The sequence below is a fragment of the Thunnus albacares genome, chromosome 14 (genome assembly GCF_914725855.1).
Source record: "Thunnus albacares chromosome 14, fThuAlb1.1, whole genome shotgun sequence".
NCBI classification, from domain to species: Eukaryota; Metazoa; Chordata; class Actinopteri; order Scombriformes; family Scombridae; genus Thunnus; species Thunnus albacares.
In genome coordinates this window covers 29197791-29222955 of record NC_058119.1, presented here as the reverse complement: position 1 = coordinate 29222955, position 25165 = coordinate 29197791, and the positions used below count along the sequence as shown (strand labels likewise).

General features: G+C 39.8%; 1 protein-coding gene across 2 annotated transcripts in view; it reads left to right on the top strand.

The window, feature by feature from the left end:
• Positions 1-25165, top strand: part of LOC122996590 (echinoderm microtubule-associated protein-like 6) — a 98906-nt gene that overhangs the window by 2636 nt on the left and 71105 nt on the right. The window lies entirely within an intron of this gene.

The window sequence follows — 25165 nt, the reverse complement described above, 5'->3', positions numbered from 1 at the left end:
GTCAATCACATGGCTGACATACAGTATAGAGACAGACAACCGTTCACACCTACAGGCAATTTAGAGTCACCGGTTAACTTAACCTGCATGTTTTTGGTCTGTGGGAGGAAGCTGGAGGGAACCCATGCAGGCACGTCTGCAACGCTCACACACACACACACACACACACACATTCATACTGAAACTACAGTTTTTGCTCTATAAAATGTCAGAAAATTGTGAAAAATGTCAATCAGTGTTTCCCAAAACCCAAGATGACGTCCTTAAATGTCTTGTTTTTGTCCACAACTCAAAGATATTCAGTTTACTGTCACAGAGGACTAAAGAAACCAGGAAATATTCACATCTAAGAAGCTGGAATCAGAGAATTTGGACATTTTGTTTCTTTAAAAAAAAATGACTCAAAAGGGTTCATCGATTGACACCATGTTCCTTTATTTGGTCGACAGGTCAAGAGGTACAATTCAAGGAAAGCTTCATACCAGAGAGGTTGCTCATTAGTGGCTTTTGGTAGGACTGGTCTAGAAATGATCACCTGCCTTTGACTGTGTATTGATCACTTTTATAAAGAGTGCTGAATGAGCTAGCCTGGACATGACGTCATGACTTTGGGTCTCTATTTGGTACCTACTGCTGCTGTGGTGTCCAACCATTTCAGCTGGTGACCCCTTAAAACTAAGGAATCTCGTCTCACTGGTTGCATATATCAGTGGTTGGGACCAGCTCAGTCAAAGAGTGGGTTTTTGGTTTAGACTTTGAGGCCTGAAGAGGTTTTTAAGAAGCAGGAAGTCTGAGAAAATGAACATTTTATGTAGCAGAAATATATTTTTTCTGCTTTTCTACCCTCTTAAAGGACGAGTCAAGTCTGTCAGTTAGATGCCAAATGAACATTGAAATAGGTTTTTCTTGCTTCCTTCAACCGTCCAAATGAGTCAAATCAAGTAGATATCTTTCAACGTTACAGTCTTTTTAGTGTCAAAGTCCCTCTTTTTGTTACTATACTTCCACCTGCAGCTCAACAGGGAAACACTGTCCGAGGAAACACAAAGAGGCAATTTGATGCTAAAGAGACTGTAAATGTGTCAGATATCCACTTGATATGACTAACTCAGACTGATGAAGCTGAATAGAAGCTTCACACAGACTTTTAAATGCATTTTTTGTGGATTTTGGCCTCCATCACTCACATTGAAAGCACATTTGAAGGATCTTTTAATATCCAGTATGAACAGGAGGAATGATTACATGTTTAGCTGCAATATCAGTGGTGTGATTCCTTTCGTTTCCTGTCTCTCTGTTATCAAATAAAAGGCAAAATTTCCAAAAAAATAAACTTTAAAAATAAAAAAACACACACCTGTGCTTGGCAACAACACTGTTCAGTTTGTGTACTGTGGAAATATATCTGCTCAAAACATTGATAAATAATTTAATCAGAGCTGTGTCCTTTGGAAAACTTGTGGGTTTTTGTTTTGGAGGTTTCAGCACTGAGACTAACATGTTGGAGCTCAGTTTGTTGAGGGATTTTATGGAAATGACTCCATATTTACATGTGAGAAATGTGATGGTGTGACTACATGTGAACAGGACTTTATAGGGATATAGGGACCAATAACAAAAAGGCATTATAGTGAATCTCATACATGTATATTAATATTATACAACAACCTGGTCGACTGTCTGGAGGGAGAAAGTCCTGAATGAAATAACTGCCAGTAAACAGTAGGAGTTTCACCATCCTCCTCTGATCATGGTTAGATTCTGTCTCCGGGGCGACTGACTGGTCTCTTACTCATCTGGACGCTTTTGTCTCTTTTTCATTTGGGTTGAGATGTTTTTTAAGAAACGCTGGCAGGGTTTTTATCTCTTACACAGTTGGGTTTATTCTCTAGTTTGACAGTAGCTAAGATCTAAACACAAGCAGGTCTGTTCTGTGCCAGAAAAACAGATTTTTTTGGGCTTTTTGGATGATGATTTTCTTGTAGGTTTTTTTTTTTGAGGCCTGGCATCAACAAAGAAGTGGATGTAGGTAATGAGGAAGTATTGATGTTGAGGTTTTAATATTCAAACCAGCTGGTAGCACTAATTGCTTTGCTGCGGTTCATCCATCAAACTCAGGAGCAGTCGGGGGGGATTTTTCTGTTCTTCCAGGTCTGATGTTGATGTTGTAGAGACGTCGTCTTACAACACGTAAAACAGGGGTTCTCAACTGCTCTCAACCTGGGACCCACTGTTTCCCCCATGGTCATTAAGTTACAGAATTCAAACCACTTTTCAAAAATATCCTCCGAAAAACACACGTATGTCATCTTTTTTTAAAAACATAAATACATATATTTACATGTACAAAGTGCATTTCAGAGCACGTTATTCAGAAACTGAGGAGGACCATGACAACTGCATGTACACTAAAATAAATATCAAAACTGCACAAAATTCACTAACCAAGACCACTCCTTCTAGAATATGGATTTAATGGTTTGTTGGGAGTGTGATGGAAGGCAGGGTGAAAAGGAGGAAGGATAGAGGGATGGTTGGAGAGGGAAGGATGGATGGGGGAAGGGAGAGGGTCGAGGTCGTGGGATGCGGGATGCGGGATGAGGGGGTAGGGGTCGAGGGGAAGGAGGGAGTGGATAGGAGAGTGATAGATGAAAGGAGGAGAGGCAAAGGTAAGAGGAGCGGATATGGTGTGTTTAAATACCCTGTGGTGTGGAAATGGGATGCGTACAAGGCGTGGTCTTTGGTTCCCGAACTTTGTTTATAAGTCTATAAACTTCATTAAACACAAAATCAGATATTTTCACTTATATACTTATATTACTCCGGGGGTTTCTGTCCCTTTTTATCCTTGATGTATGAAAATCCACATTTTAAATACTCCGGATCATATTTGCGCTTCGCCATCTTGCCTCCGAACATCAACACAAACTTAAAGTGAACATCAAGCAAATGATGGTTACCATGGCTACGGCACGAGACTTATCTTTTATTTTGAAAAATTTTAAAATAAAAAAAGACAAGTCCAACATCAGATGTGCATTAAATATGAGTTATTTATTTTTGACCAGCTGTCCGCGACCCACTTTTGGGTCACGACCCACCAGTTGAGAATCACTGACGTAAAACACACATTAGTGAGTCGTCTCCGGTCTCCAGTATGTACAGTACTACAGCAGATAAATGGGGAGCACGACTGTCCTCACCTGAAAATGACAGCGTGCATCGTTTATTTAAACAACTAATGTTTACATTTTCCTGATAAGAGACGTCTTACGGTGCAAACGTTCAGAAAATCTAAAAAGAAAAATGCAAATGAATGTGTGTTTCCAACTCCTACTGTTTTGAGAATATTAATAGTTATAATATAAAAGAAAACAGTTGGTGGCACTGATGGAAAACGTGATACACATCCTGGTGACGGAGAGAACGGAAACATCACAGCTTCTTACTGTTGGAAGTGTTTTTATAACAGCCGTGTGTCGGTTATACAGACTCGTACTGAACGCTCCCCAGAGACGAAGAAGAAGAGAAAAACGTCTGCCGCCATGTTTCATCTCTCCAGGCGGAAACTTCAGAGACATTTAAAGTCACACGCTTCCTGTACGTCGCCATTTATTCACTAAATCTGCTTCCATTGCACTTTGTTGCATTTTGCTTTTATTGATATGTCGACTTTTCCACCTCATCAAACTGTTTTTTTTGCAACATTTCAGCTTTTTATTTTTAAATTTCCAGCATTTCCACTTAAATTTCTTATATGCAAATTGAAAAAGGGTGGACCTACTGTAGAGTAAACATTTAATATTTCATGTAACAGTGATGTAACGTGGCAGTCAGGATCAGATGCAGTATTTTAAATGATAAACATGAAAGACTGAGACACAGGAACCACTGACCATAACTACAGACGACTGGACTATAAATAAACTAATCAGGGAATGAGGAACAGGTGACTGGACACCAGGGCAGGCTGGGAGCTGATTGGCTAACGAGGGTAATGCAGGGCAGGTGAGAGGAGAAAACACAATAACCTAAACTAACCAACAAAGGCAATCCTCCGAACCCACCACCCGAATCATAGCAAGCAAAACCACAAGACCATAAAACCCTGAGGAACACAAAGAGTCCAAAAACAGACAAAGTCCAGGCAGGATGTGACAGAAAATCACGTTTCTTTATGTGAATTTATCACATGAAATATTTATTACTACATTGGAAAAGTAACCAATCACACAGCTTGTTACGTCACATTTGTATTTCTCCAGTTTTACTTCAGTGAGATTTCAACTCCTTCATTGTGGCTTCATTCATTAATGTTTTACTCTTAATTCTGATATTTCCCACATGATTGGAAGGCAGCAAAAAGGGTTAAACATGATAAAGATAAAATCTGAAGATAAAAGTATTTCTTATTCGAACTGATGACACAACACAGCCTGTTTCTCTCTGTTGTAACATTTAACATAATTAACTGAATAATATCACGATGTGTCTGAATCTAATAAAACAACAAGACCTGGAGCTTCAGCTGAGATGAACTCATAATTAGCTGCACACACAACAGTTTTTCTTGTCAGACGAGCGAGACGAGCGTCTTCAGGTGATGAATGTCATCGAGAGGAAGAACTCGTCGGAGTGTTGAGGCTCTGAACGCAGCCTCGGGAGAAAATGTAATTATATGAACGTCTCTGCAGGAGATCAACACAATGACATCATGAACTTTATAGTTTACTGTGAACATAGTATCACTAAGAAGAAAAATAATGATAAATAATGATAAAACTCCTGGAAATGACACGTAAAACCTGGAACACATGACCGGTTCAGCAGCTGTGAAGTAGTAAACATGTTTCAAGTGATCATTTTAACGCAAACCGTGATCTTTCCTTAAACCCATCTTAGTGTTTATTGTGTCTAAACCCAACCAGACTTTAACCACAGTGTTGTCACATGTGCAACAGTTTTGGAAAGCAGCATTTGACGCTCCAGCGGGTCGTTTGTTCTGGAGTTCAGGTATAAACGACCTACAGTTGCGCTCATAAGTTTACATCCTCTGGCAGAATTTGTAAGACGTGTTGCATTCAAGTTCAATTCTGGTCTCATCACTCCAAATGACTTTGTTCCAGATGTTTTGAGGTTTGTTTCGGTGCTGTTTGGTATATCGTTAGCGGGGCTGTTTTGTAGCGTTGGTGCATTAGCAGCTTTTTGCTGGCAACTCGACCCTGCAGCCCATTTTTGTTCGAGTTCCTCCTTATTGTGCTTCTTGAAACAGCCTCACTATGTTTTTGCAGAGAAGCCTGTGTTTCATGACAGTTGTGGCTGAAATCTTTGTCGGTCTACCTGACTGTGGTTTGGTATCAACAAAACCCCTAATTTTCCACTTCTTTATCAGAGCTTGAACACCACTGATCTTTGGATGTCTTTTTATATAATTTTCCTGATTTATAAAGTTCAGCTACCTTTTCTCGCAGGTTCTTTGACAGTTCTTTTGTTTTCTTCATGTCTCAGTATCCAGTAAAGTCAGAGCAGCCCTGGATGAGATGTGCAGAAACTAATTACAGTCAAACTTACCCTTCACAGCCATTTAAACCAGTGTGAAACATTGAAGGGTGTGTAAACTTTTCATCAGGGTCATTTGGGTGATTTCAGTTATCATTATGATTTAAAAAAAGGCACAATTATGTGAAAATAAATGGCTTCACCCGACCAGTAGCCCTATTTCTGCCAGAGTGTGTAAACTTCTGAGCACGACTGTATGTGGTTGTTTCATCTGGAGGACTTGTTGGTCGACCAAAATATCAAATCTTGGTTTTTTTTTTTTTCTCTACAGTTGACCAATGAAAAAGCTGCTCCACCTGCAGGGTTTGCTATATAAAGTGTATTATTATTATTATTATTTTAAAAAAAGATAAACTTGTATATACTTATATGATATGATGCAGTACTTCAACTATTCCTAATCTACCAAAGGTTTCTAAAATCAGCTCTACATTGATGAACTACAGCGTTAAAATGATTTTACACAAATATTTTAGCAACAACCTGCTTCGACTCGTTGAGTGTTTTGGTGTTTGTGTGACTGATAATGCAGAACTATTAACAACAACATGTTGGCATTATTTTTGACTGCAGAGAGTGATGATTAAATGTGATTTCAGTTGCACTTTAAGTGACACAAGTACTAACTAGTAATACTTCTTCCATCACTGCAAATCAGTTGCACAGAAACATCATCTTTAGGAGACAGAGTTGCTTTTGGGAAGAAGATGTTTCTTCTCTTTCTGGCTGGTTTTTAGATGTTTGCAGCGTTTCTGGATTTGGAATAAATATTTGCTTTTACATGTTGAATGAATTGAGAGCTTATAGGAGCAGCAGCAGCAGCAGCTGAAGGGATTTTCTCTGTTGATGAGAGGAAATTAGAGCGAGTGGAGGAGGAAGATGATTCAGGGAGGTCGCTCATTCACCCTAACGTGTTCACACACACACACACACACACACACACACACCTGGTCTATTCACCGACAATAAACAGCCCGTGAGTCATCGGAGCAGCAGGCATGTTTGGACGGTTTATACAGCAGGCAAGACAGCTGCAGCCTGCGGTACCGCGTGTGTGTGTGTGTGTGTGTGTGTGTGTGTGTGTGTGTGTGTGTGTGTGTGTGTGTGTGTGTGTCACACGCTAATTGAAAAGCTGGATGCTGCCTCACTCGGGCCGTGCTCTCTGATAGGAGTGTTAAATTTGTGTTTGTGCCAAATTATCCCTCACAGCTGCCTGCAGGTGCACAGCTGGATGATGCATTTAAAATGCGCTGCATGTATTTTGAACACTTAATCAGTGGTAACACCTCGGTATGTTATATCATAAATAACCAAGCAGATGTGATATTCTATACTAACAACAGCAATCATATTCATACAGCCTCAGAGTCGTTCTGTGTAAGGCGTAAGACGCTACTGAGCATGTGCAGGAACGTGGCTGTGTTTAAAGCCGTTTCTAAACAAACTAACATGACGTTACTTTCTCTACGTCTTTCAAACGTTCCTCTGGTCTTTTCAGGTCATCTTCACAATACATGTGTCTGTTTTCCAGTCATGAAGACATAAGGAACAGACCCCAGTAACAGCAGTTATTTGGGTTAGCGCTGGCTGCAGGAAATGTCACTGTTAAACTGGCCCCACTCTGATGCATTGGCCTTTTCATCACTGCTGGCACCGCAGCCGGTGCTGTTACAGTGGAAACCTGCCAACACGCCATTAAGCTCCAAATGGATGGAGAAGAGTTCTGGTCTCAGTTCAGCCTAAAAACAAACTTAAAATATATCCTCACAGCTGTGGCATTACTCGCGCCGCTCCGACACAGCTGGTACGGCAATTCCTGTTTTCAAGTACTGTGAGAAACAAGTTTACTGCACGCGTGATAACTTTGTGTTTCTAGTTTAAGATGCAGCCAGCAGCACAGAGCCAAAAAATGCCTTTTTGACACAAAAAAACGGATTTCAGAGGAGAAAAATGAGCTGGAGGATAATGTTGCCAAGCTAACAACACTGAAAAGCTTTTTAAAAAATAGTTTCTCACCAGTGAACTCTCTTGTTAATAAGATTTAAAGACTTATAGTAGCTTTGATGTCTGCCGTGCGGGCGTTGATTGACAGCTGTGACTGACAGTTTCGCTCACCTGCTGCTGCTCTCCGCAGCGCTGGGACTCACACTGAGTCGGATTATTGTCGAAATAGTTTGGTAAGTTTTAAGGACGGGTTCACAACAACAGTCAGGAGCCCAAATGAACATTGAAACATGTTTTTTCTGTAATCATTCAGCTCCAGAGTAAAACTGATGTCACATCTCCCTTTATCTATCTTTATATTAGGGACTGAGCCCAAAAGGCAGAGGACTACTGTAAAACAGTAGTAGACCCTGTTGTTTTTCATGTGTTTGTTTCTTTGTTTCTTTCTTTATTATTACGCCACTTAAACCCTAAATTTGACCCCCTAAACATGCTCAAAAACTCACCAAATTTTGCACGCACATCAGGTCTGGTGAAAAATTTGATAAAATGTAAAAATTAACCCCTAAAATCCCCAAATGTGCTCTCTAGCGCCACCTATGTAACAAAATGGCTGCCACGGCCCGTAGGAATGTTGTAGAGAGATCAAACCAAAACTCAATTATTCGTCTCATCAAGACCTGCAAATCATATGCTGACACCCCTGACCTAAATCCAAAAGGAAGTCCACAATCCGCCTTTCAAAATAATACTTTGCCCCAATTTTGGACCCCGGACAAATGCTGTCTCCTCTGAGGGCGTTAATGGTATCGGCTTCAATCTTTAATAGGTGACTTATGACACTATGCTGAAAAAAAGTTGTCAAAAACTTTGTAATAACTTGAACGGTTTGGATTTTATAAGCCCTGAAAGTTGCAGTGTCACATCACCCTTACAATGTAAACCAATGGGGAGGCAATCAATGGGCATGAACTTTGTGTCAAACAGAGGCTTCTGACGTCTAAACTATAAGTCTAACTACTTTCAAACCTGTATCAATGGATTTGCCACGACATTTCCTACTAAAATATGATTTTTAATGTAAGATTTGGCCAAAGTCATGGGATTTATGAGGATATTTCAGAAGAAGCGTACTGTAAAATCCTCCTCTCCAACTGCTCCTGGTGATGTCACTCCCTCAGTGCTGTGAAACATTCCGCAATACACACTCATTATAAAATCACAGGAGGAGCAAGAAAAGACTTTAAAACTCACACTCTAATATCTCAAGAACAATAAAAGATAGAAAACACATGTAAATTCAAGATTTGTAGGTCAAAGTCTCGTGACTCATTTAAAGTTCAAATGAAGTTTGTATCTAAAACTATGTGGAAGCAGTAAATGTTCAAAAAGGTGTGGGTTCACTCACACTCTACATTCAAATATATGAGTATTTTTCTGTGTCCAGCTGCAGTTACTTATTGTCTCTACACACCTGACAGTACACATGTCAATCAAACTTTCAAAATAAAAGCACACCACACTTGTAAGAAATATCCCTCATTTTTAAAAAGCAAAATGATCTGATCCCGATGGTCCCGACCAACGCTGCTTGCAGCTTTAATATTATACTTGTTTTCAGCGCTTACATAGACATTTATCATGTTCTGTCCCACTCATTATTACCTAACCCAATATAAAAACATAAACAATGCACCATGCATCTGAATTCAACACTGATTTGTCTGTATGTGTGTCAATCAATCAATTTTTTTGTCAAGGCTGTTGCTATGACACTTGCGGCTCTTTCTGTAAGTATGCTAACGGTTAGCCGTCATGCTAAAGAGAACGTCGGTCTCTTCGAAAGAGCTTCAGGAGGCTTACTCCTTCCTTTTGTAAAGTACCTAGCAACAAAAATGATGCGTTCTGCACACACTGCAACAGTCTGTGACTAATACCACTAATCTGTAGCTAAATATCAACTGTTAAATTCTAACTTCTCTCATCTCATGTATGGGTGTATATTTGTGTTAATCTGATGATTTCACACAGATTATAATGACCTGCTGGAAGCCTGTTACCAACATTTTGTGTTTCTGGATGTAATGAGAGAAGCTTTATCTATTTATGGATGTACAGGATATTAAAATCCACCAAAAAATAGTGCTGAGTAACACCTGTTTTTATTGAATCTTCTCTGTCTTCTCATCTCTCTCCTTCCCTTTGTGACTAAAATGTGTGTAAACAGCTGGAATCAAAAGGGGACTGAAGGGGCATGTTTCATAAAAACACAACTGTGATTAGTTTTTTCTGTCTGTGGTGAAACGCAGTCGTCAGTTTTGATTTCAGCGTTTGTGAAGTTTGTGTCTGCTGCACTGCGGCTGCTCTCGTTCTCCTCCCCACAAACCAGAGCTGATGTGGAAAAAAAAAAAAAAGAAAAATCTGCAGACGCTGAGGTAGTAATTACATTTGCATTTTAGTCACTTAGCCAACGCTTTAATGCCAGCTGACTTACAGTGACGGTGACAGGAGGTTAAAAAACATTAAGCTACCAGATCAGCACTTTTTTTTTTTAATTTTTCAAGCATCCAGAAGTGAGGAGGTCAAAGGTCAGAGGTCACAGCACTGCAGAGAGTAAAAAATAAGCAATAATTTCTGTGAATTCACAATAAACTACAATGTGTCAATTATCCAGCGTGAACTAGACACATAAATGGCCTTAAATAGCCTGAAAATACAATATATGACATGTCTGAGTGACACATGCCAGAAGCACATGCCAGAAGGCTAAAATAAAGGTAATTAAACACAAAAACTCATTCCACATTGTTCAAAACATATTTTCTGATGCAAATTAGCAGTTTATAAATGTACTTTGTGTTGGTTGGCTTTGGGTCATAAACCAGCGCAGCAGGTAGTTGTTGTTTTTGAATATTAATACTTTCTTTCCTCCAGTTAAACAAACAGTAGAGCTGCAATGATTAGTCGATTAATTGATTAGTTGCAGACTTTTAAATGAATTGCCAATTATTTTGATAATCGATTAATTGTTTTGAGTTAAAAAAAATGAATCCAGCTTCTCAAATGTGAATATTTTCTGATTTATTTAGTCTCTGGGTTGTGGACTGTTGGTCGGAACAAAACAAGACATTTGAGGATGTCATCTCAGGTTTTGGGAAACAGTGATCAATATTTTTCACCATTTTCTGACATTTTATGGACCAAACAACTACTGATAATCGACAGATTAATCAGTTCACTAACCAAGACCACTCAGGATAGTTAGAGGGATGATGGGAGAAGGGAGAGGGTCGGGGGTGTGAGGATGAGGGGGTGAGGGTCGAGGAGATGAGGATCGAGGGATGGGGAGAAAGAAGAGCAGGTGGGAAAGAGGGGAAGGAGGGAGTGGATAGGAGAGTGATAGATGATAGAAGAAGGAGGAGAGGCGTCGACGTCGGGGAGGTAAGTAGGAACAAGGGGGTCGAGACTCAGGGTGGGGGTGCTGTCTTGATGGTCTGGCATCTGTATGAAGCCCCCTGTTCCTGTGTTCAAGCAGAGAAGAGAGAAAAGTTAGCGGAGGGGTCGGGTGGGAGGGACTTGCAAGCTGAGACAAAGGGGAGAGGAGCAGATGTGATGGGATGCGTACAAGGTGTGGTCTTTGGTTCCCGAACTTTGTTAATAAGTCTATAAACTTCATTAATTAAAAATAATTGTTTGTTGCAGCCTCATAAAATAGAGATAATTGTTTCTAAAGAAAAAAGAACAATTAAAGGGGATATATTCTGCTTTTTGTGTTTTTCTGTTATTTATATCCTGTTCTGATGTCAGATGTTAAACATGATCAAAGGTCCAAACCTTGAGGTGAACGTATGTAGAAATGCTGCCTGCAAGTCAAAAGTCAGGGCTTCAACCTGCTCTGAACGCCTCGTTTGCAACGTTTGTTTCTACTTTGCTCATAAATGGCCATCAACACTGTAGCCTTGGTTGCTAAGGTGGTTGCTAAGGTGTTTCCATGTGTTGTTTTGGTTGTAAATGGACTGTACTTGTATAGCGCCTTTCTAGTCTTCTGACCAGTCAAAGTCACATTCAGACGCTGATGGTTCAGCCATCAGGAGCAATTTGGGGTTCAGTATCTTGCCCAAGGACACTTCAACATGCGGACTGGAGGAGCCGGGAATCAAACCGCCGATCTTTCAATTAGTGGACGACTTGCTCTACCTCCTGAACCGCAGCTGAGATGTTGACGTTTTGAGTATAGAAATATAGAGTAAAAATAGTGAAATCCTGCTACTATAGTTTGTTTACCTCCAGAGCTGCAGGAAGCTTGCTGAAAGCTGACCAATCAGAACAGAGTGGGCTCATCAGGAGGCGGGGCCTTAAAGAGACAGGAGCTAAAACGGCCTGTTTCAGACAGAGGCTGAACTGAGGGGCTGCATAAAGGACCAGTAGAAGATAAATAAGGAGTTTTTAACTGGAAATCATGTAAAGATATTCCAGTAGAGCTCCAGAATATAAATATAGAGCTGGAAATGTGAATGATGCATGCTCTCATGGACTCAGACCTAAATTTTAAAAGTCACATCAGGACAATTACAAAATCAGCCGACTATCACCTAAAGATTATATCAAGAATGAAAGGATTTATGTCTCAGCAGGAAACTTTTTTTTTGACCAGTTTAGGGTTGAAATCCGTTTCTCCAGTCAAAACTAAACATATTCAGTTTTTATGCTCCAAATAAAAAATCTGAAAGCTCTGCAGCAACTTCTTTTAAATCAAGGCTGAAGACTTTCCTCTGTTTGCCTTTTATTAAATTAAATTTGGGACTATTTATTCATGTCTCGAACTGCACTGTAATTCTTCCATCTTTTAAAAAAAAAAAATGTCTTAATGCCTTTTTCTGTTTTATGTAAAGTACTTGAATACTTGAGTTGCCTTGTTGTTGAAAGGTGCTTTAGAAATAAACTTGTAATTTCACCACAGCGAGGCCAGGAAGCCACTATGACGGGAACTGGACTTATAAAAATGTGAGTTTTTTGGGGGGGATGTTGATTAATAAATACATTTAGTAGAATTCAGAGTTCTTCCTTCCTGCCAGCAGTGGTTTTATATAATCAGAAACAAACATGAGTGTGTCCTCGCCGTTTCTGCATCTACTCGTGTTGAACTCTCTCTCTTCTCTCCGTCTGTCTGCCTGATGGATCGCTTCCGTAATTGCGGGCTCCATATTGACGCATTAAATCCATGTAGAGTTTTTTTTTTGTGAAAGAGAGCGGGAATGTCTCTTTCATGGCCGAGGCCTCCCGGGGGGCGATCAGCCTTTATGTTCCTCCGGAGCGAAGCATCAGCCTGCTGCTGAATAGCAGCAATTATGACCACGAGCTGCATGCTGCTGTAAAGAGACTCACATTTCCGGCTCACTTAAGATCTGTTCACTTCACTTAATTCACTTCTACTCACTTCAGTTTGCATTTTATTCATCTTTGGTTTGTTAACTTGAGTCCAAGACAGAGTTAAAACCATCTAACTTAATTTATATCTGAAAAAAGAAGGAATTCTAGAGACTTAATGCAATGCATGCTGGGATATGCTAATAAGCTAACAGTGTTTTAGAGTAACTTAATTTGATGAGTTAAGTAAACGATCCATTCGACATTGAGTCAACTGGTTTTATTTTTCATGCAAACGTTACTTCTGCTGGGGAGCTTCTGTGTTTTTAACTGGTGCTGCTGGTTGATGGTTTGTCACACACCCAATTAATCCACTTTGTACAGTCTGTGTTAACATTTCTGGCTGCTGTTTCTCACTGGAATATGTGTCATGTTAGCTTGTCAGAGCTGTGTGGTGAAATTCACCTCTTAACAGTAATTTAACTGGTTTCCAGCAAGTTGCTTTATTTCTAAACACTAAAAATGTCCATATATAAGTTATCAGGATGTCGTGTTGACGTGTTTTCTTCACTCCTGCTTCTTTAGAACAGTTTATGTTATCTATGAACTGTGACTGAAGGTTGGCATGTTCACTCTCTCTCTCTCTCTCTCTCTCTCTCTCTCTCTCTTTCTGTCGTCCTCTGTTTCTCCTTTCTTGCCTCTCCTGTCCCACTTCCTGTTGGTCGCCCGCAGGCAGAACCTGACTGAGCAATAGACACGCACACACACACACACACACCAAAGGGAAAAACTAAACCAATCCAAAGGACATCATTATGTTTGTTGTTGTGTGCAGTTTTGATGGTATTTCTGCTTGATTGAATAAAACCAACCAGTCGTCTAAAAGCTCAACAGCTGCAGGAGAGACGGAGAGAGAGACTCCAGCTGATGAGGGTCAGCTGGAGTTGAAGTCTCTAATGGTTCATATTTTCCACCAGTAATGATCACTTTTCATCTTGATAGAACGAAACAGATCTCATCAGAGTTTACTTCCTGTTTATTTTCCAACTTACATTTATTCTCATAAGAATTATAAAAGCTACTGCAACATATTTTTCTAGAAACATAGTGAGGAAATGTTAATTAAGGTGTTTGGTAAATTATACTTGGTCCTTTTCAGTTAAGGCTTCTTTACCACTGAATATCTGAGAGTTTTAAACATTTTAAATCTAGTTTGAAAATACGTCTGAACTTAGACAGTGAGACCTGCAGATGTTGTCCAGCATTAATGCTCCACATCTGGTTGGAAATGTCTTGAAATGATGAATTGTTTGTTGAGATTATTGATCGGGGAATAGTTATTGTTATTCTGTATTTTTTTATTCTTTGTTGTTTTTTTTTCTTTCCTGGTTGTAATACTGATGTTTTTACTGTGTCGCTTTGCAAAGTGTTTTAATTCACTACAGCTGACTGTTAGCTAGGGGTGTGCCTGAATACAAATACATTATTCTGCAAAGCACAAATAGAGGGTTTTTTTTTATGAATGTTTGTTTCAAACAAATATTTTAAAAGTTATTTGTTGGGGGTGTTCCCCAGAGATAAAGCTGAGCTACTGACACAAGCAAAGTGCTCCCAAGAGACTCTCCAGAAGCTGTTGTTCTTCTTCTCCTTTCCACAAAGTTAAGTTGTAAAAAAAATAGGCAATAAATGAAAAGTGCAAAGCAATAATTGCCTTTGAAGTTCCTCCTTGCACATTACACGCTCTGCTGTCTCTGTGTTATGGGTGTATAAATAGGTAGAGGTCTGTCTGCAATGAGGTGATGAGTAAAGTTTTAGCTCAGCAGTCAGTGTAGTCCTCTATGATCTGGAAGACTCCAGTTCAAGACTCGGTGTGGGGACCTCCTTCATAAGGTAGTTTATTCATGAACATTTATTGTAACACTTTAATTTTCTAAAATTAAAAGTGCCATAAAAACAAAAACAGGATTTTTAAGCCTCTTTCCACTTTTATTCGAATACAAATACAGATACAAATAATTTTGCTGCCTCAACAAATACAGATACAAATACAAATACTGGGATCTCTGCACATCACTACTGTCAGCATTTACTTCACCAACATGTGCATCACTGGTGACCTCCGCCCAGGGACTACAGATGGAAATGAGCTTTTAGCTGCTAACTGCTGTAGTAACTACAGTATTAGCAAAGTTTTTTATGCTTCTGTTTAGACACTGGCAGCACTTCATGGTCCTGGTTTAATACAGTGTTAACATGTTAAGTGAAATTACGATCTTTCACTAACACACTAAGCACTGATTTAATTGTCTAAACCTGAGAACATACAGGACTCAAATGTAGCTTCATTCATTAGAAAAAAAATGTAGCAGTGAACATAATCCAGGCAGCGATTACATTTGCAGACGCAACATATTCAGGAAAACAATTTATTTGCATATAAATGTAATTTCTAGCAGACAGGGTTGTTTGTTCGGATGTCTCCTCTCCAGCTTAGACCACATACTTGGTTGCTGTTTGTGTTTCCAGGTGCGGAGAGTTTAATATCTGTTGGTGTTGACATACAGGTTACCCAGGAGACACAATGCAGTGGAAACACACACACACACACGTACACACATAAACAGCTCACATACAGACACACAGTAACACAGAGCTGCTCAGTGATTATTAACATTTTCACTGGTTTTCACATTAAAGGACAGTCTCAGGTTTTTTCAAGTCTGTCTTATTACAACACTGACATGCTGTAATAATTCCTGCTCTCCTTCCTGTCCCTGAACCAGAAGAAATGTGGGACAAAATCAGCCCTCGTTCCAAAGTTCAGCTGAAGCTAATATTGCTAAATTGAGTTGGTATCTTCCAAAGCTAAAGTCTGTTTAGAAACAAGTCCCTCCTTTTGTTTCCTTGGAATATTCTTCTCTGAGCTGCAGCGGACGGATACGTTCTAGTAGTCGCTTGTTACACAACTCATTCCTCACTCCAGACACAAACTAAACTATATATATTCCAGGTCTTAGTGGGTGCAGAGATCTGGAGGACAGCTGGAGATCAGCTCTGAGATGTCACACACACACCAAAACACTCAAAACACAAAGGTGGAGCAGGTTAAAATATTTGTGTGTGCAAAAATACTCCAGCTATCAAATCTGCAAAGACAGTATTGAAGGTATTGAAGTATTGAAGGCTTGATAACGTCAACAAACTAACACATGAATATCAGAATGTATCCCTCCAACCACAGCTCAGGAAACAAAAAGAGGGAACAGACTGTAAATTCGGACTGATTTAACTAACTCAGACTGCTGAAGCCTCATTTTAGCTTCAGGTAAACTCTTGAACACATATTTGCACAGAACGACGGCTGATTTTGTCCCTCAGTTCTGACAGTGTAGTCTTGTTCTGAGAGAATATCTGCAGGGTCAGTATGACGCTTCCTTATTACATTAAGACTTTAAATCACAAATAACATCCATTTACATTACTGCTCAGTGTTGCCAGCTATTTTCAGTGGAAAGTAGCTAAAGCTTGCTTGAAAAGTCACTATGTCGTGAGATGCCAGCATGTTTCTTCAGTCAACAGCCCTGCTCCCCCCCCCCCCCTGTGATATAAATCAAGTTATAGATGTTACTGCCGGTTGAAGGAGTGTTGGACTTCATGCATCCATTAACACACAGAGCGGGCAGGCTGTCAGTGAGACCTGCAGGCTCGTCACCATCAACACACCACAACACCAACCAGTTCAGCCAGAACCGCTGATACAGAGCTGAGGCCCACCACCAGCGGGGACACCGAAGGGGCCCTGAGTGTGTATGTGTGTGTGTGTGTGTGTCCCTGAAGGTGGAGAGTCCTCTGAAGCGTAGTGTAGCTCATTTCCCTCTCGCTAGTGGAACAGGCTCTGCTATATGGCTAAACTGATGAAATAGGGAGCTAGCGTTACAGTTGTTAGCGCTGTTAGCGGGCTCGGCTCGCAGCCAGAGAGGAGGCTGAGCGCTCAGTGATGCGTTCACTGTCAGCAGAGCCACGCTGCGGGCTGTCGATTCAGGCTGAAGGATGTTGTGTGAACTGAAGTTAAGTTTGCAGCGGCTGTGGAGTATGGGATTAAATTTGTGTCGTAATAACTGAGTGAAAATCTCCCAAGAAACAAACAAAAATAATCACATTAAAAGTGAATAAAATAAATTGAAACATTTTTATCATTCAAAGTAATTTTTTTTTATATTTCTTAAAGGACCAGTGTGTAGGATTTAGTGGCATCTAGTGGTGAATTTGCAGATTGCAACCAACTGAATCCCCTCTAGAGCCAGTGTTTGGTTTGTCCGTTCTGGGCTACTGTAGAAACATGGCGGTGCAACATGGCGGGCTCCTTGGTAGAGGACCTGCTCTATAGATATAAAGGGCTCATTGTAAAGTAACGAAAACACAACAATTCTTATTTTCAGGTGATTATATACTAATTAAAACATACTTATGAATATTATATTCCATTTCTGCTGAGTCTGTTCCGCTAGATGCTACCAAACAGGGCTGCTGATAACCATTTGGAGGCCCTAAGCATAATTGGTCATGGGGGTCGAGTCTGAGTTGAGTCCCAAGATGGACTCCAGTGCTCCAATCTGGCCAAAGGTCAAAGAGCTGACATACAAATAAAAAAAGTCTACATGAAACAAAAATGACTCAGCTGTGCTTTCATATTAATATTAATGATTCAATTTGCAATTTTATTGGATTTTAGGTGATTCTGATTTTCTTTATTACAATTAAAGGTTTTTTTTTTGGACTTAAAGGTATTACAGATTGCGAGCTTTGTGTCTTCTTCACTCACGCTAAAGAACTTCCATACCAGCGACTATGTGTCTGTGCTGCAGCTGCTGCTGTGTGTGTGACGTGAACCGTAGTGTGGCTACGTGAAAATTTGATCGGAAAAAAATCGGGTAAATATATTTCTTCTTTATCAGTTAACAAGTTTGAGTCTGAATGCAGTCAATGCTCGAGTCCGAGTCCGAGTCGAGTCACGAGTCTTGAAAATCAGGACTCCAGTCGGACTCGAGTACTACAACACTGGCACGGGCTTCATCTCTCAGCTTTCAGATTCATGTTGCCTCATTCAAAAACAGCTTGATAAAGCAGTTAATATGGCAAACTTCAGGCGAGAGGCAGGTAGTAGGCTACAAGTCAACCGAACTCTGAAGTGAACAGACGAGGGCTTTGAAGGTTGAACCATTTCCACATGATATTTTTATCAACCTTCATTTTTGGGGCCCCCGCCTGGTGCTTGAGGCCCCACGCGCTCTGCGTATTCTGCGTATGAGGAACAGCAGCACTGCTACTAAATTCTACACACTACACCTTTAAAACACGTCTAGAGAGGATCTTTAATGTTTGACAGTCCTTCAGTTAAAGCATAAAGCAGCACATAGAAGCTTTTCTATGCACTGCTTCTCCTTTTCCACAGATTATTCTGAGGTTTTAGTTAATCTAACAAACATCCAATTAGAGCTGCGACGAATAATCAGTTAGTTGATCGACAGAAAATTAACTATTTTTATAATCTAATAATCTTTTAAGCTATTTCTTGAGGCAAAAAAATGCTAAACATTAATTGGTTCCAGCGTCCAAAATGTCCAATGAATACTTTCTGGTTTTCACTTTTCAGTGATAATAAACTAATTATATTTGGAAGAAAACACGACCATCAGCAAAAACAGAGATGCATGGAGCTTGTAATTAGATGATTTCTCGGCCTTTTGACTCTTTAGATCCTTGTTTAATATCTCGTGAAGACCTGGAGGAAATATTTTATTCCTAGAAGCATCGGTTAATCCACGTACTTGTTTCTTTTCTCTTCTTTTCATGGGAGAAGCTTGTTAATAGCAGCAGTGAGTAGCACAAGCCTGGTGGCTGTGTGGATTCACAGCTCAGTGGTCTTCATTAAGATGATGACTAAGAAATTATCTGTCCAGCATCCCACCGACAATCTGCCCCGCAGTCATGAATGTTCCCACGATCTGTTGGCACTCAAACACACTGGAACGCACACTTTTCCTACACACAGATTTACACACACACACACACACACACACACACACAAACCCCTCAGGGTGTTATGTCACTCTTCAGTGTAATCTGAAAGGTCTGGAAACTGAATATAAGCTACTTATTGTAAGGAGAGAGAGAAAGAGTGAACTCCTTATCGTGCCTTTAAAAAGAAGAGAAGATGTAGACTTTATTTTAGGAAAATGTTCTTTCCTCAGAGGCAGTTATTAGGCTTCTTATCCATTTCTCTCTCTGCTGCCGCTGCTGTAATATTTCCACAGGAGTTTCCTCAACATGGCAGCTTCAATCGAGGATTTCTTCTTCTTCCTCGCTGCCAGAAAACATGACGATCTCCTGTTTGATGTGTTTGTTTCTAATCTAGATTATATTTCCCCTCAAAGCCACAATCAGATTCACTACAGCTGAAACTCTTATTAATCATAGTTTTACACTTTATGTTTTTATAATGAGTTTATTTCACTGACAAAATACTTTATATTCTAAAAGGTATGAACCAACAAGTACTGAAACCAGAATGAACAAATATTCTTTTTGTCAGTGACTCCTAAAAAGTTTTGTTTATCTGTTGCTGTTCATAGGACGAACACACAGCAGTGTTTCTACATCTGTCCCAGAGGTGTAGACTTGAGTCAGAAGGACTTTTTACATTTCATTTAGCAGACGCTTTTATCCAAAGCGACGTACATATGAGACTGATACAACACAAGCAAGGATCTAGTCAGGAGACAACAACACCAGTAAGTGCCATAAAGCTTAAGTTTGGGCCCGATAGGACGTAGATGCCAACAGTCGGTGCAACAAGTCAATGATTAGAGTGCATAGAAGTATGTTTTTGGTTTTTTTTGTTGACGCGTTCTGGATCATCTGCAGAGGTTTAAGTGTACATGCAGGGAGGCCTGCCGGTAAGGAGTTGCAGTAGTTGATGCGTAATATAACGAGAGCCTGAACCAGGAGTTGTGCTGCATGCTCAGACAGGAAGGGTCTGATCTTCCTGATGTTGTACAGGGTGAATCGACATGATCGAGAGACTGAGGCCACGTGAACCTTAAAGGTTAGTTGGTCATCAATCATGACACCCAGATTTCAGGCAGACTTTGTGGGCGTGAGTTGGGTTGATTCTAGCTGTTTTGTTGTATGGAAGGACTGGCTGGTATGACCAGGAGCTCGGTCTTAGAGAGGTTAAGCTGAAGGTGGCGTTCTTTCATCCATGCTGATATATCGGCAAGGCATGAAGAGATCCTAGCGGAGACTGAGTGGTCTTCCGGTGGGAATGACAGGAAAAACCTTGAGTCAGAAGGACTTGGATAGACGTGGACCTGACTTGGTCTCAGCTGTGTATTAACACGGCTTTCAAAGAAAAAATGTTCAAATGGTGAAAGAGTTGAACCACAATTTAGTAATTAGTGACCCAACTTGCTCTGACAGACTATGAGACTCGTCTTAAACTGACCTTAAATGATTTGATCCTTGACTCGGACCTGTATTGAACGACTTTAACTTGTCTCGGATGAATTAAACTTGACTCGGACTTGTTTTGAAAACTTCTGTCTCAACTTGGAATCGTCTTGACTGACTTGAGACTTGACCTGAGCTCACCTCGAATGATTTGAACTTGACTTGGACTCGTTTAGAGGACTTTAGACTCAACCTGGACTTGCCTAATGACTTGAGACTTCACTTGGTCTTAATGTATCTGTAATTACTTCAAACTTATTTGTAATGATTTGAGGATGGCCTTGAACTTGTCTCAAATGACTTGACTTGGGCCTGTATTGAATGACTTGAGACTCAGTTTGAACTTGTCTCAGGTGACCAGAGACTCGACTTAGATTTGTCTTGAATGACGTAAGACTTGACTTTGACTTGTCACAAATGGACTGAGACTCGCCTTGAATGATTTGAACTTGACTTGGACTTGACTTGAATGACTCGGGCTTCCTGATATTTAATTTTGGATTGTTTAGAGGACTTTAGACTCAACCTGGACTTGTCTAATGACGCGAGACTTCACTTGGACTTAATGTATCTGTAATTACTTCAAACTTATTTGCAATGACTTGAGGATGGCCTTGACCTTGTCTCAAATGACTCGACTTGTCTTGAACGACTTAAGACTTAACTTTGACTTGTCACAAATAGATTTAGACTTGCCTTGAATAACTCGGGCTTCATGATACTTAATTTGTCTCGAATGATTTAAGACTTGAACTTGTTTATAATAATTTAAGATTTGAATATTTTGAATTAGTGGAACTTCCTGTTTAACTTCTCCAGGTTCTACTTTCAGTAACATAACTAATGATATGTCAAATGTTTGTTTCTGCTTTTTGAAAATGTGTCGGTTGATGTTTTATGTGTGTTGTGATATTTCGACAGGGGAAAACAAGCAATTGTTTTGTTGTACACATACACACATACACACACATACACACACACACACACAGAGGAGGAGTTCCTTTGGTCTATTTAAAGAAGCTGCCCTGATTTCACCACCTGCTTTAAATAAAACACACCTACACTGATTTTATTCTAAGCTGTTTCTGACATTCATGAAGCCGCCTGCAAAACAGAATAAACCTCATGAACTAAAGTAGCGTGAAGCAGTGAGGAGGTCAGAGGTCACAGGATGATGATCTGGACTGATAACGGAAGACAGACAAGTCAATCAGAAAGGAAAGTAAAAGTTAAAAAGAAAGCAGTGGAGATTTTTAAGCACAAACAGGAAGGAGATACGAGATGTGACACACACACACACACACACACACACACACACAGCGCTAGTTAATTTATTATTCATATAACATTTACAATATTCATCGGAGGATGTGTGCTCATTCCAGTTTAATTGGCACTATTAAACTGTGTGTGTCTGTGTGTGTGTATGTGTGTGTGTTCATTACCAATTAATTGGTATGATGAATGTTTCCCAGATTGCCTGCCTACAGTCACATCTCCCCGTTGGCAGCTGCAGCCTCTCGGTGCGTCGCTGCTCTTCGACGGAGCTTTGATCTGCAGGAGGAAGACGCCGCTGCTCGCTGCTTTCTACGCCTCTAACAGACGATTTGTCACTTTGCTCTGTAAACTGAGAACTGAAGGTTTGACTAATCTGTCAGATCAGCCAACACATCACGCTGTAATTTAGGAATATCAGTTACATTTTAGGTGAAAACTCAGTTTATGATGTCATGATAAGGAAATGTGTCCAACATAGTCTCTCCCATAATGTTTACAGACCATAAACTGTATATAGTGGTGGTGTGGTGTCACCTGTTGGTTTCACTGGAGCCAGTTTGAAGCTTCTGGTTGGTGCCATCTTTTCTGTTTGGAGCCAGAACCTTCTAAATAAGGACTGCAGGTTGTTGCTTTTCACGCCCTGGAAACACACCCCGCTACCTCGGACCCAAGCTAACGCTAGCTTACTGGGAACACTGAGCGCTGCTAATGTTAGCTACTTTAGCTAAATTGTGCTAACAGGGCAGGTATCGTAAACAAGTAACATTAAAGTTCGTGAAATATTGCAACAATAGAGCGACTCAGTGTGAGTCCCGGAGCACAGCTGTCAATCAACGACCACACGGCAGACATCAAAGCTACTATAAGTCTTCAGATCTCATTAACGGAGCAATAATGTCCAAAATGACCACCAGCACACTTATTAGAGGGTCTGAATTTAGAGATTGAGACTAGAATGACTTGTTGAAAACACTGATTGACTCGGTATTTCTAGAGAGAAGTTGAGGCTTATTGAATAAGAGTCAGTTGGAGCAGCTAGCGGCTGTCAGTGGAACTTAAAGCTGCGTCAAGACCATAGACTGTATATAAATATGGATGCCACGTCGCCACTTCCTACCGCTATGCAAAAGTGAAGCCTGATGGAGGTTTGAGAGCAGCTGTCACTGCTGTCAATCATGATGTTAGACCCCCTTTCTATATTGTCAAATAACTAATTAAAAACAAATCATCAGCATGATAAGAACTACCTGAAATGACAGCAACCATCTTTGATAAAAATTTATTTGATGTGTACTTTTGATTTTATTTATTTTGTTTGGTTCATGTCCCATCCGCTAACATGGAGGGGGCGGGACTTATGACCTATACTGCAGCCAGCCACCAGGGGGCGATCCAGATGTTTTGACTTCACTTCATGACGTCCATCTTTATATACAGTCTCTGCCTGACTGTTTCAGACACAACCTTGGTTCTGTCACATTCAAGTTCCTCTGTTTCATCTTTAGATATCACAGAGCTGCAACAATCAGTTGTTTAATTACCAACTATTAAATTAATCATCAACTATTTTGATAACCGATTAATCGTCTGGATCGGTTCTTTAGGAAAAGAAAAAAAAGCCCAAATTCTCTGATTTTGCTATTCAAATGTGAATATTTTCTTGTTTGTATGACAGCAAACTGAATATCTTTATGGACAAAACAAGACATTTGAGGACGTCATCTTGTGCTTTGGGAGATATCAGCATGTTTCAACATTTTCTGATATTTTATAGACCAAACAAATAATTGATTTATCCGAAAATAGATAAATAAATAAAATAAAATTTCATCATTTCAGTGGCCACATACCTCAACTGAAAAAAATGAATTCCTTTGAATAGTAATTAATGAGAACTTGAGCTGAGAGAACACATTGATTATGTCAATAAAAAGTAAACAAATCTATTGGTACAATTAGGAAATTAAGCTATTTTGTAGACAAACAGTTTTGACCTCAATCTTTTCCCGACCTTGACGAAGTAGTTTCAGCTGCATAAATGTGACCAAAGCTTAAATATAGATGTTGCAGATCAGAAAACAAATCGTTGTGTTTTGTCGTTTAGGAAAAGGTTCTTCTAAAGGAATAAAGACAACATGAAATCTTTGCAAGCATTTAAAACGTGTGTAATTTTCTCTGAAATTGTGATAAATACGAGGTTTTTGATATAAATCCACCTCACAAAACACTTTAAAGAACCGCTCAGCAACTACTAACATACCCATATAATTAATATTTAACTAGTTATCTAACGATGTCTTTGTGTTTACTGGATCGCCAACAAATTACACACACACACACACACATACACACACACACACACACACACACACACAGAGCAGTCTATTATTAGCAGCTAGTGAAATCAGTGCAGCTTCTATAAATAGCCAAGAGGGACTTCACTAGTGTGTGTGTGTGTGTGTTTGTTTGTGTTTGTTTGTGTGAGGAAGAGAGAGAGAGAGAGAGAGAGAGAGAGAGAGAGAGAGAGAGAGAGAGAGAGAGACCTGGCTGGTGTTGTTTCAACAAAACAGATGGCGATTTGTCCCAAGGACATGGACGGAGATGAGAGGAGAGGAAGCAGGAGGGGAGGAGGAAAGTGGGAAGTAAAGGCAGGCAGATTGAAAACGAGAGCATTTAAAATGAAGTAAAAAGAGGAAAAAAAAAAGAGGCGACAAGAAATGTAGAGAAAAAAGAGAAGAAAGAAGGATGAGCTGCAGGAGGAGGAGGAAGAGGAAGGAGGAAGGAGGAGAGTGGATTTATATGCAAACGATGGGGATGATCAGAAAAAGGAGGAAATCAGACTGACTTCAAGACTTCAAGAGGAAATAACTTATTTTACTTCTTGAAAAACTTCAGTTTTAGATGTTATTTGGGTTTTTTTTTTTTAATCTCACCAACACAGTCATTTTTTATTCCTTTAATGTACTGGAGGTTTTTTTTGTGTCTTTATGCAACTGAATGAACTAAAACCAAACTAAGCAGCAGCTAAATCCAATCATGATGGAGAACAGAAACCCAGTTAAAATCCTGCTAAATCTAACAAACAATAACCATCATCTCAGCTTTTTACTTGGGTTGAATTTGGTGGTTAAGGTTCCTTTAAATCACATATTAAACGATGAACATTGAAGCCTGTTTTTCTTGCTGTAATCATTCCTCCTGTTCATACTGACCATTAGAAGATCCCTTCATAATGACCTTACAATGGAAGTGATGGAGGACAAAATCCACAGTCCTCCTTCTGTGTAAAAAATGTATTTAAAAGTTTATCTGAAGCTAATATGAAGCTTCAGCGTCCAAATGAGTCAAATCCAGTAGATATCTTTCAACGTTACAGTCTTTTTAGTGCCAAAGTCAACAGGGAAACACTGTCCGAGGAAACACAAAGAGGGAATTTGATGCTAAAAAGACTGTAAATGTGTCAGATATCCACTTGATATGACTAACTCAGACTGATGAAGCTGAATAT